Raw genomic sequence first — 13,209 nt, forward strand, 5'->3', positions numbered from 1 at the left:
ATATCATGTTTGGTAAGGTGGAGGGTCAGAGAAAAAGAGGAAGACCCCAATGAGATGGATTGGCCAAGTGGCAGCATTTCATTCTGCTGTACATAGGGTCGCTATGAGTCAGTACCGACTCGATGGCACCTAACAACAACAACAACAATGATGAGTCCACCATAAATTGCCTCAGAGATTTCTATCATGTCTTCAGACACTCCTCTTCTGGAAGTGGATCACTTTTTGTGTGTGGCTATTTCCTGGCTGATATGACAATGATGAGTGTGACATAAACTTCCTGAGGAATTTCTTTCATCTCTATGGACACCCCTCTTCTTAAAATGCATCCATTTTTTTCCTTTGACATCAAGAACTTTAAGGACTGGATCCAGCAAAGACAAAACTTGATGATTTGAGGTTTTCTGGCAATGACAAGTTTGTTCTGGGTCCATTATGAATCATCAGGATCTGAAAAGACCAGGGCAGAAGGGAAGAGCATATGTGAATCTAGCTATTGTGGGAAATGACTCAATTGTTTCAACATGGGCATTAGAAGTATCATTCATGATGAAATGAACTCTTTGACAGTTCCAGGCTGGTATAACAATGCTGGATGGATCTGGCATAAGCTGCCTCAGGAATTTCTTTATACCTCTGAATAGATTCCTCTTCTGGAAATGCTTCAATTTTTTTTTAACTTGGAAATCAATTACCTTAAGGTAAAAGACAAAGCCAGAGAATTTATGGTTTTCTGGCTATGACAGTTTTGTTTTGGGTCCATTATAAGCCATTCAGAATCTGAGAAGGCTTGGGTGAACAGGACATATACACATGGCCACAGATATTGTGGGCAATGGTCCCAATTGTTCTAACACAGGTATTAGAAGTATCACTCTTGATGGAAAGAACTGGATGGCTATTTCCCGGATGATATAACAATGGTGAGTCTGCCATAAATTGCTTAAGGGATCTCTAAGCAAGTCTTTGGAGTCTTTTATTTTAGGAATGCATCCATATTTTTACTTGGACATCAAGGACATTAAGAACAAATTGGACAAAGCCAAAGCCAGAGTATTTGTGATTTTCTGACAGTGAGAGATTTCTTCTGGGTCCATTATGAATCATTCACAATCTGAAAATGCCTGGATGGGCAAGATGAGCACACATGAACCCCAGGAATTATGGGAAATTATCCCAATTGCCTCAACATGGGCATTAGAAGTAACATTTATGACGAAAGGAATTGTTTGGCTATTTCCAGACTGGTATAACAATATTGCGTATGGCATAAACTGCCTCAGGAATTTCTTTACACATCTGTGGAGTATCTTCTTCTGGAAATACATCTATTTTTTTCAATCTAGCCATCATTGAGCTTTTGGGATAGGATCAGGTAAAGCCAAAGCTACATGATTTGAGGTTTTCTGACAGTGACAGCTTTGTTCTGTGCCTATTATTAACCATTCAAATCTGCAAAGGCCTGGATAGTCAGGATGAGCATGGAAGAACCCCAGGTATTGTGGGAAATATTTGCAATTGTTTCAACATGGGCATTCAAAGTATAATTCATTGAGGAATGAACTGACTATTTATTTCCAGGCTGATATAACAATGGTGAGTTTGGCATAAGGTTCCTCATGAATTTCTTCACACGTCTGCTGAGATTCCTCTTCTGTCTTTTTTTTCTGGGAAATCAAGTACTTTAAAGACTGGTTAAAGCAAAGACAAAGCCAGAGGATTTGTGGTGTTCTGGCAGGACAGCTTTTTTGGTCCATTTCAGCCATTCAGAAGCTGAGGAGACTTAGATGGACAGGACAAGCCTGTACGAACCAATGGTTTTGTGTGAAATGCTCACAATTTTCAAAGCATGGGCATTAGAAGTATTACTCTTGAAGGAAAGAACTGGATGGCTATTTACAGGATAATATAACAATGGTGAGTCTGCTATAAAATGTCAAAGGAATTTCTAAACAAGCCTATGGAGTCTCTTCTTTACAAAGGCATCTATATTTTCACTTGGACAGTTTGGTATCTAAGGACTGTATAAGGGAAAGCCAAAGCCAGAATATTTGTAGTTTTCTGGCAGTGATGAATTTCTTCTGAGTCCATTATGAAGTATTCAGAATCTGAAAGTGTCAGGATTGACGAAATGCACATCCCTGAACTCCAGGTATCGTGGAAAATGGTCACAAATATGTCACCATGGGCATTAGAAGTATCATTCATGATGAAAGGAATTGGTTGGCTGTTTGCATGCATGTATAACAATGTTGTTGTTGCTGTGTGCCATCGAGTCAGTTCTGACCCATAATAACCCTGTATAGGGCTTCCGAGGAGCGGCTGGTGAGCTAGAACCACTAACCTTGTGGTTCAAACCAACTTTGCAGTCCAGCACATTAACCCACAGTGCCACAGGAGTAAGCTGCCAAAGAAATTTATTTACATGTCTGTGGAGTCTCCTCTTCTGGAAATACATCCATTTTTTAACTTGTATATCTGGCATAGCCAAAAGAAGAGGATTAGAGATTTTCTGGCGCTGTCAGCTTTGTTCTGGGTTCATTATGAATCATTCAGAATCTGAAAATGCCTGATTAGATGAGATGAGCATACTTGAACCCCAGATAGTGTTAGAAATGTTTCCAATTGCTTCAGCATGGGCATTTAAAGATATCATTCATGATGAAGGGAACTGGTGGGGTATTTCCAGGCTGATATAACAGTGGTGGTCTGCCACAAATTGCCTCATGGATTTCTTTATAAATTCAAAGAGTCTATTCTTTTGGAAATGCATTCATATTTTTAGTTGGGTATCAAGGACTTTAAGGACTGGATTGTGCAAAGCCAAAGTCAGAATATTTTAGGTATTCTGTCAGTGACAGCTTGGTTCTGGATCCATTATGAGTCATTCAAAATGACTTGGATTATTGGTTTCATGTATGCTTGTCCCATTATGGCTTGAATTGATGGGACAAGCATACATGAAACCCAGGTATTATGGGAAATGATCCCAATTGTTTGAACCTAGACATTAGAAGTATAATTCATAATGGAAGGAACTGGTTGGCTATTTCCAGGTTGGTATAGCAATGTTGGAGTCCTGGTGTGGCACTGTGGGTTAATGTGCCAGACTGCAAAGCCGTTTGAACTGCAAGGTTGGTGGCAGTTCAAGTTCACCAGCTGCTTCTTGGAAACCCTATACAGGGTCACTATGGGTCAGAACTGACTCGATGTCACTTAACAACAACATAGCAATGTTGGGTCTGGCATAAGCTGCCTCAGGAATTTCTTTACATGTCGTCAGAGTCTCTACTTCTGGAAATGCATCTATTTTTTTAAAATTTGGACATAAAAGACTTTAAGGGCTGGCTTGGGCAAAGCAAAAGCCAGAGGATTTGAGGTTTTCTGCCAGTGACAGCTTGGTTCTGGATCCATTATGAAACATTAAATACATGAAAAGGCCTGGATGGATGAGATGAGCACACATGAACACCAGGTGTTGTGGGAAATGATCCCAATTGTTTCAACATGGGCATTCTATAATTCATGATGAAAGTAACCAGTTAGCTATTTCCAGGCTGGTTTAACAATGATGTCTTGCGTAAGGTGCCTCAAGAATTTCTTTCTATGTTGGTGACATCTCTTCTTCTGAAAATGCATCCATTTTTTTTAATTTGGACATCAAAGACTTTAAGGACTGCATAAGACTTAGACAAAGTCAGAGGAATTGTGGTTTTCTGGCTGACAGTTTTAGTGTGGGTTCCATTATGAGCCATTCAGAATCTGAGAAGGCTTGGAATGGATGGGACAAGCATACATGAACCACAGGTATTGTGAGAAATATTCCCAATTATTTCAACACGGGTGTTAAGAGTATCATTCATGATGAAAATTACTGGCTGACTATTTCCAGACTGGAAGAACAATGGCGCATCTGCCATAAATTTCCTCATGGGTTACTTTACAGGTCTGTAGAGTCTTCTTTTTGGGAAATGCATTCATATTTGTACTTGGACATCATAGACTTTTAAGACTGGATCAGGCAAAGCCAAAGTCATGATTTGAGGTTTGCTGACTTTGTTACAGCTTTGTCCTGGGTGCATTATGAACCATTCTAAAAAGGCCTGGACAAACAGTATAAGTATACTTGAACACAAGTGTTGAGAGAAATGGTCACATGTGTTTCAAAATGGGCATTAGAAGTATCATTCCTGATGCAAGGAAGTGGCTGTTATTACCAGGCTGCTGTAACAATGGTGAAGCTGCCATAAGTTGCCTCAGGTATTTCTTTGCAGGTCTGTGGAGTCTCCTCCTGAGGAAATGCATCCATATTTTTACCTGTACATCAAGGACCTAAAGGACTGGATCAGACAAAGCCAGAAGATTTGAAGTTTTCTGGGAGAGACAACTTTGTACTGGGTTCATTTTGAACCATTCAGAATTTTAAAATACTCTGACTGAAAAGATGACCACAAGGAACCACAGGTATTGTAAGAAATGGTCCCAAATGTTCCAACATAGGCACTAGAAGTATCATTCATGATGAAATGGTTGTTATTTCCAGGCTGGTATAACAATATTGTGTCTTTCATAAGATGTCTCAAAAAACTTCATTACATGTCGTTGGGAGAAAATGCATCCATTTTTAAAATTTCTCTATACTCTTTTGAAAATGCATCCATTTAAAAAAAATTGGACATTAAGGACTTGAAGGACTGCAGAAGCCAAAGACAGAGGAATTGTGGTTTTCTGGCACTGATAGCTTTGGTTTAGTTCCATTATGAGCCATTCAGTATCTGAGAAGACTTGGATAGATGGGACAAGCTTACATGAACCACAGGTATGGAAATGGTCTCAGTTGTTTCAACATGGGTATTAAAAGTATCATGCATGATGGAAATTACTGGCTGGCTATTTCCAGCCTGGAATAACAATGGCGAGTCTGTCACAAATTGTCTCAGGCATTTTTTTTTTTTACAGGTCTGTGGAGTCTCTTCCTTGGACATCAAAAACTTTAAGGTCTGGATAGGGCAAAGCCAAAGGACTGCATAAGACTAAGCCAAAGTCATAAGATTTGTAGTTTCTGGCAGTGATGGCTTTGTTTTGGGTCCATTATGAGCCATTCATAATCTATATGAAAGCCTGGATGGACTGAACAAACATACACAAACCCCAGGTATTGTATGAAATGGTCACAACTGTTTCAACACAGGCATTAGAAATATCACTCATGATGGAGGGAACTGATTGGTTATTTCAAGGTTAGTATAACAATGATGAATTTGGTATAAGCTATCTCAGGAATTTCTTTACATGTCTGCAAACTCCTCTGTTAGAATTGCATCCTTTTTTTTTTAAAATATAACTTGGAAATCAAAAGTACTGGGAAAAGTAAAGGCAAAGCCAGAGGATTTGTAGTTTTGTGGCAATAACAGCTTTGTTCTGGGTCCTTTATGAGCCATTCAGAATATGAGGTGGCTTGGAATGATGGAACAAGCATACTACAAACCCCAGGTATTGTGGGAAATGGTTCTAATTGTTTCAACATGGCCATTAAAAGTTTCATTCATGATGGGAGGAACTGTTTGGCTATAACCAGGCTGGTGGTATAACAATGCTGAGTGGCATAAGCAGTCTCAGGGATTCCTGTACACATCTGCCTCTTCTCCTTGTGCATGAAGAACTTTAAGGACTGGACAGGCCACAGGATTTGTTCTTTTCTGACAATGACAGCTTTGTTCTGGGTCCATTAGAGCCATGTGGAATCTCAGAAGGCTTGGATGGACTAGCTGGTATAACAGTGATGAGTCTGCCATAAATTGCCTCAGTGATTTTTATCAAGTCTGATTCTGGAAACAGCATCCACTTGTTTACTTGGAAATGATTCCCATTGTTCCAACATAGGCATTATAAGTATCATTCATGATATAAATTACTGATTGGCTATTTCCAGGCTGGTATAACAATGGTGATTCTGCCATAAATTGCCTCAGGGATTACTTTACAGGTCTGCAGAGACTCCTCTTTTGAAAATGCAGCCATATTTTTACTTGAACATCAAAGACTTCTAAGACTGGATCAGGCAATGACAAATTCAGAGGATTTGAGGTTTTCTGGCAGAGACAACTTTGTTCTGGATCCATTATGAACCATTCATAATTTGAAAATGCTTGTCCAGATGATATGAACATTAAAGAACCCTAAATATTGTGGGAAATGGTTCCAATTATTTCAACATGGGCATTGGAAGTATCATTCATGATGAAATTAACTGTTTTATATATCCAGACTGGTCTAACCATGCTGGGCCTGGAATAAACTGCCTCGGGAATTTCTTTAAAGCTCTGCAGAGTCTACTCTTTTTGCAGTGCATCTATTTTTGACTTAGACACCAAAAACGTTAAGGACTAGATAGAGCAAAGCCAACCAAGCTTTGTTGACAGCTTTGTTCTGGGCCCATTGAGAGCCATTCAGAATCTGAGAAGGCTTGGATAGAGGGACAAGCACACATGAACCACAGGTATTGTGGGAAGTGTTAGTAATTATTTCCTACTCTATAAATATATCCATTTTTAAATTTTGACATCAAGAATTTTAAGGACTGGAAATGACTTTGTTTTATGTCCAACATGAGCCATTAAGAATCTGAGAAGGCTTGGATGGATGGAACAAGCATATATGAACTCCAGGTATTGATGGAAATTATCCCAATTTTTCAACACAGTCAATAGAAGCATCATTGACTATGGCTGGCTGGTATTAAAAAAATGATTCTGCCATAAATTGCCTCAAGGATTTTGTTACAGGTCAGCAATTTCTGTTTTTTTTTAAAAGCATCCATATTTTTTCTTGGATATCATGGACATTAAAGATTGGATTGGGCAAAGTCAAAGCAGTGACATCTTTGTTCTGGATCCATTATGAACCTTCAAAATCCTATAATGCGTCATATGAAATGAGCACACATGAACCCAAGGTATTGTGGGAAATGGTCCCAATTGTTAGAAATTGTCCAACACAGGCATTATAAGTATCATTCATGATGGAAGAAAAGGTTGGCTCTTTCCAAGCTGGTTTTACAATGTTGGGTCTGGCATAAGCTGCCTCATGAATTCTTTACATGTCTATAGAGACTCTTCTGGGAATTCATCCATTTTGGGGGTCTAGATATCAAGTACTGGATAGGGCAAAACCATAGCTAGAGAATTTGTGGTATTCTGTAAGTTATAGCTTTGTTCTGGATCCATTATGAACCATTCATAATCTGAGAAGGCTTGAATGAACTGGACAAACGTACATGAACCCCAGGTATTGTGGGAAATGGTCACAATTGTTTCATCATAGACATTAGAAGTATCATTCATGATGGAGGGAACCAGTTAGCTATTTCTAGGCTGGGTATAACAATATTGAGTCTGCCATAAATAGCCTCAGGGATCTTTACAGATATGAGGACACTCCTCTTGTGGAAATATATCCATTTGGCAAGGCCAAAGCAATAAGATATAAGGTTTTCCAGCAGTTGGAACTTTTTTCTTGGTTCATTATGAATCATTCATAATCTGAAATAGCCTGGATGGATGGGACAAGCATACATGAGCTCCAGGTATTGTGGGAGATGCTTGCAATTGTTTAAACATGAGCATTAGAAGTATCATTCATGATAGAAGGAACTGGTTTGCTATTTCTAGACTGGTATGATAATAGTAGCGTAGTAGTTACAAATCGGGCTGCTAATCTCATGGTCAACAGTTCGAAACTACCAGCTGTTCCGCAGGAGAAAGATGAGCCTTTCTGCTCCCATAAAGATTTACAGCCTCAGAAACCCTGTACAGGGTCGCTATGCATCAGAACCAACTCCAGGCACATAACAACAATAAGAACATGATAATAGTGAGTTTGGCATAAGCAGTTTCAGGTATCTCTTGACACTTTTTTCTAATCTCCTCTGGAAATGCATCAATTTTTAAATTTGTATACCAGGGACTTTAAGAATTGGAGCGGGCAAAGGCAAAGACAGAGGATATGTGGTTCTCTGGCAGAGACAGCTTTGTTCTGTGTCCAACAGGAGCCATTAAGAATTGGAAATGACTTGGATTGATGAACCCCAGGTATTATGGAGAATAGACCCAATGCTCCAACACTGACATAAGAAGTATCATTCATGATGGAAAGGAACTGGTTGGCTATTTCCAGGCTGGTATAATAATGTTAGGCTTATCATGAGCTTTCTCTGGAATTCTTTTACATGTCCATAGAATCTCCTCTTTTGAAAATGCATCCATTTTTAAACTTGGACAGCAAGGACTCTAAGTACTGTATATATGCCATTTGAACTGCAAGGTCAGTGGTTCAAGCTCACTAGCCACGCCTCAGAAACCCTATACAGGATTGCTATAGGTCAGAACTGACTCGATGGCACTTAACAACAATAACAACAAGGGCAAAGTCAAAGCAGAGGTTTTGTGATTTTCTGGCAGTGACATCTTTGTTCTGAGTCTATTCTGGGTCATTCAGGATATGAGAATGCTTGGATGGCTAGGCCAAACATATGTGAATCCCAGCTATTGTGGGAAATGGTCCCAATTGCTTCAACAGGGGCATTAAATGTATCATTCATGAGGAAAGCAACTGGTTGCCTACTTCCAGGCTGACTGCCATAAACAGCCTCAAATAGTTCCTTCAGATCTTCAAAAACTCATAACCCGAGGACAAACAAGATGGTGGATCAGGTAGGAGTGTAGTGAGGAGCTCTGTCAGCAACAACACAGAATACTGGACCAAGCAGGCTCAGGGGATGGTGCCAGAACTCTGAACCACATATAAAGAAATATTTAAAAGGTTGGAAGGCTTATAGCTAGGGGAATTGATAGCAGAAGCAAGACATCCATTGCTTTCTAATTGAAGACACTCAGCTGCTCCTGGAGTCACCATTTTGGGCAAGACCAAGTGAGATATGACCAACCAAGAATCCTCTACCCAGCAAAGCTGTCAATCAAATAGGATGGTGTAATCAAAACATTCCAGGATAAACAGAAGCTAAGGGATTTTGCCAAAGCCAAACCTGCTATGAAATATATCCTAAAGGGAATTCTGTGGACTGAGAACCAACAAGAACAGACAACAACCAGAGAAGGATGTACGTGGCAGCATCACACTGAACTCAATCAACAAATGGAAGAGTCAAGAACAGAATAAAATGATAAGAACAGAGGTTCTGGAAGGTCAGTCTATGATCAAAACAATTACAATGTGAAAGAAAGTAAACACAGAGGAACAGAGATCCAGGTGGTGAGAAGGTCAGGTAGATTACAGGATAAAATAGACTGTCTTAAATGGAGGGAAGACTTAATGCAATATAAGGTAACCACAACAATGGGGTTGGGGTGGGGGGTTTACTTTGGGTGTTGGGGAGGGCAATACAAGAAGGGAGAGGAGGCGAAAGAACAAGATAGATAGGGGAACACTGAGACAGGTCTGCATAGCCTAAGTGGAACAGAGGTAAATAGTGATGCATGCTCAACCTTGGAACAACAGGGCTCTGTGATACAGGGATCTAGGCATAGTTTGAAGAGGGGAAATAATACTAAGATGATTGACTGTCTTATGAATATCAGTTTCCCTTGCCTACTATTGTAAAATAGACATTTGAGTGGGATAGAAAGGAATGTTGGGAAACATGAATAGAGAAAACTTGTAAGCCCATCTTCAGTCTATAACTGATTGGTTGGTTTGTTGGTTATGTGCCTTGGAGTCAGTTCCCACTCATAGCAACCCTGTACAGAATTTCTGAGGCTATAAATCTTTATGGGAACAGAAAACCTCATCTTTCTCCTGCGGAACAGCTGGTAGTTTTGAACTGCTGACCTTGTGGTGTGCAGCCCAATTCGTAACCACTATGCTACCAGAGCTCCTTTAGAATACCTAAAAGGGGTTCTAGAACTTGCCCAGTGAAATAGGCTTCTTGTAAAGCCTTTGCAGAGTATAGGACCTTAGGTTGAATCCTGAGTCCCATCCAGAACCTTCTGAGATGGGACATTCTCACTAGCAAGGACAAGCAGACTAGCCTGGAACAACTAGAGCAACAGAAGATGCATCTTCAAAGAACAATCATCAGGAAAACCCCAAAACAAAAATGTCACCATGACTGGCTACTACAAGAATAAGAAAGCTGTTCGCCGGAAAGCCATCAAGGCAAGCAATCAAGTTCCTTAAGGACAAACTCCCCTCCAAGACTGAAACTCAAAGGGAACACACAAACAGACGTGCAAGCTTGCTGGTGACCATATTGTTCTACTGGTAAGTGGAAGAGGGGGGAAGGTAGCATGAAGATATGGGCTGAGTTCAACCACAGTCTATAGACTCCCACTGACCTGAAGATGAGAGAGAAGAGGAAGGGCTGGTTGGTCTAAAGTGTGGTGAAACCTGGGGACACTTGAGCCCATGGACAAGAACACAGTCACAGAGGTCTAGAGCTGAGAGCGAAGCATCCAGCTGATATGAAGTGAGGGGAGATGCACAAGACTACCCAAACTTGCAGACAATACCCATTTGACCTAGCCTCAATGGCTTGGTAATGAGGACTCGACTAGAGGAACATTACAAACAAACAAAATTTTTTTTGGATAAAGGAAACAAGGGCAAATTGCTACAATTTGATGAACCTGACCTATACTCAGAGAGGTAATAACTCTAAATACCAATAGAGAGGGAAGGAGTCTTCATATCAAATACCAACGCTATCCCCTCTGTACACAGGGTAGATAGGGACGGGCAACTTAGATATTGGCTACCTAAAATGAGGGGGCTATAAAGGCATGGTGACTGGCTTACAAGGTTTCAAGAGGGAGTTTAGTTTAAGAGTATTGGGGGGGGGGGTGCGGTAAGAAAGAGTCCTCACTGAATAGTTTTCATATTGTCTAGATGGGTCTGGTGAAAAGAGATGGGGATAAAATTAATATGATTCAATAGTGAATAATGGTTATCATGACTAATTGCGACTGTTACAATTGTAAAGGTACAAGTTTTGTAACAAAAACAGGGGAGTAGTTAATCTTACAGTCCAGAAACAGAGGATCCTAGGACCATCAAGGGAGAAGAGCACAAGCAGAATGCATGACCTTACCCAGAGAAGCAGCAACGCCAGAGACGGAGGCAGAGATGGGGTCATGGAGAGGGGAAGCGGCTGAGGACTTTAGATTCATGGGAACAGAGGGACTAAGAGTTAGTTAGTAGCCAAGAGGCAGATTTGCAAAATGTGCCCTTTGGAGGTATAAATTATTATATATGCCTGGGTGGTTTTTTTTGTTGTGTGTGTTGTGTTTTTTAAAATAGCTAAAGTGAATAGAGAGAAATACTGTTAACTGATGGTACATGGAAGGGATTATAATCATTGTAATGAAACAAGGTATATGATTTGTTGAATGTAAAACTGATGATCATCCCTGTAAACTTTCACTCAATCCATAATAAAAACCTTAAAAAAACACACAAACTCATAACCCACAGGTATTATGAGAAATGGGTATAATTGTTTCAATGTGGGCATTAGAATGATCACTGATGATGGATGGAACAGGTGAGCTACTTGCTGGCTGGTATAACAATGGTGAGTTTAGCATCAGCTGGCTCAGGTATTTCTTTAAACGTCTGCTGATACCCTTTTTCTGGAAATGCATCCATATTTTACTTGGATGCTTGTGGTTCTCTGGCAGTGACAGTTTTGTTCTCAGTATATTATGAGTCATTCAGAATCTCTGAAAAACCACAGGTAATATGGGAAATGGTCCCAATTATTTCAACTCGGGTATTAGAAGTATCATTCATGATGGAAGGAACTTCTGTGCTGTTTCCAAGCTTGTATAACAATTGTGAGTCTGCCGGATACTGCCTCAAAGATTTCTTTACAGGTCTGAGGAGTCTCCTCTTTTGGAAATGCATCCATATTTTTACTTGGAAATCAAGGACTTTAAGGACTGGATAGGGAAAAGCCAAAGCCAGAGGATTTTTGGTACTGTGATACCGACAGTTTGAGTTCATTTTGAACTATTAGGAATTGAAGGCCTGGACTGACAGGATGAGCATGCAGGAACCACAGGTATTGTGGGAAATTGTCACAATTGTTTCAACACCCGCATCAGAAGGATCATTCATGATGGAATGAATACACTGGTTAGCTATTTCCAGGCTGGTATAACAATGGTGAATCTGCCATAAACTGCCTGTGGAGTCTCCTCTTTTGGAAATACATTCTTTTTTTAATTTTGAACATCAAGAATTTTAAGGATTGAATAGGGCAAAACCAAAGCCAGGTGATTTTTTTTCTGGCTGTGACAGCTTTATTCTGGGTCCATTATGAGCCTTTCAGAATCTGAGAAGGCTTGGATAGATGAGGCAAGCATACTTGAACCCCAGGTATTATGGGAAATGATCTCAATTGTTTGAACTGGCTGCCTAATTCCAGGCTGGTATAACAGTTCAGTTGGGAGTCTGCCATAAACTGCCTCAGGGATTTCTTTCAGGTCTGCAGAGTCTCTTGTTCTGGAAATGCAGCCATTTTTTTTACTTGAACATCAAGAACTGACTGGCTCAGGCAAAGGCAAAGTCAGAGGATTTGAGGTTTTCTGGCAGTGACATCTTTGTTCTGGGTCCATTATGCACCATTCAGAATCTGAAAATGCCTGGATGGATGCAATGAGCATACATGAACCCAAGGTGTTTTGGGAAATGGTCCCCATAGTTTCAATATTGTCACTAGAAGTATTTATTATTCACAATGAAAGGAACTGTTTGACTATTTCTTGGCTGGTATAACAATGTTGGCTTTGGCATAAGCTGGCTCAGGAATTTCTTTATATTCTGTGGAGTGTCCTCTTCTAGAACTACATTCATTTTTTTAAAACTTGGATTTAAAAGTCTTTAATGACTGGCTAAGGCAAAGCCAAAGATACAGAATTTGTGATTGTCAAGCACTGACAGCTTTGTTCTGAGACATTCATAATCTAAGACAGCCTGTGTGGAAGAACAAGTATACATGAACACAATGTACTGTGGGAAATTGTCCCAATGGTTTCAATATGGGCATTAGAAGTATCATTCATGTTGGAAGGAACTGGTTGGCTCTTTCTAGGCTGGTATAACAATGTTTGGTCTGGCATAAACTGCCTCAGTAATTTCTTTACATGTTTGGAGAGTCTTCTCTTATGAAAATGCATCCTTTTTTTTTTTTTT

The 13,209-nt window shown here is 40.0% G+C and overlaps 1 protein-coding gene across 1 annotated transcript in view; it reads right to left on the bottom strand.

Moving 5' to 3' along the window:
• Positions 1-13,209, bottom strand: part of LOC102812519 (protein FAM205A-like) — a 74,189-nt gene that overhangs the window by 25,711 nt on the left and 35,269 nt on the right. The window lies entirely within an intron of this gene.

Source organism: Chrysochloris asiatica, unplaced genomic scaffold, assembly GCF_000296735.1.
Source record: "Chrysochloris asiatica unplaced genomic scaffold, ChrAsi1.0 scaffold00053, whole genome shotgun sequence".
Classification (NCBI taxonomy): Eukaryota; Metazoa; Chordata; class Mammalia; order Afrosoricida; family Chrysochloridae; genus Chrysochloris; species Chrysochloris asiatica.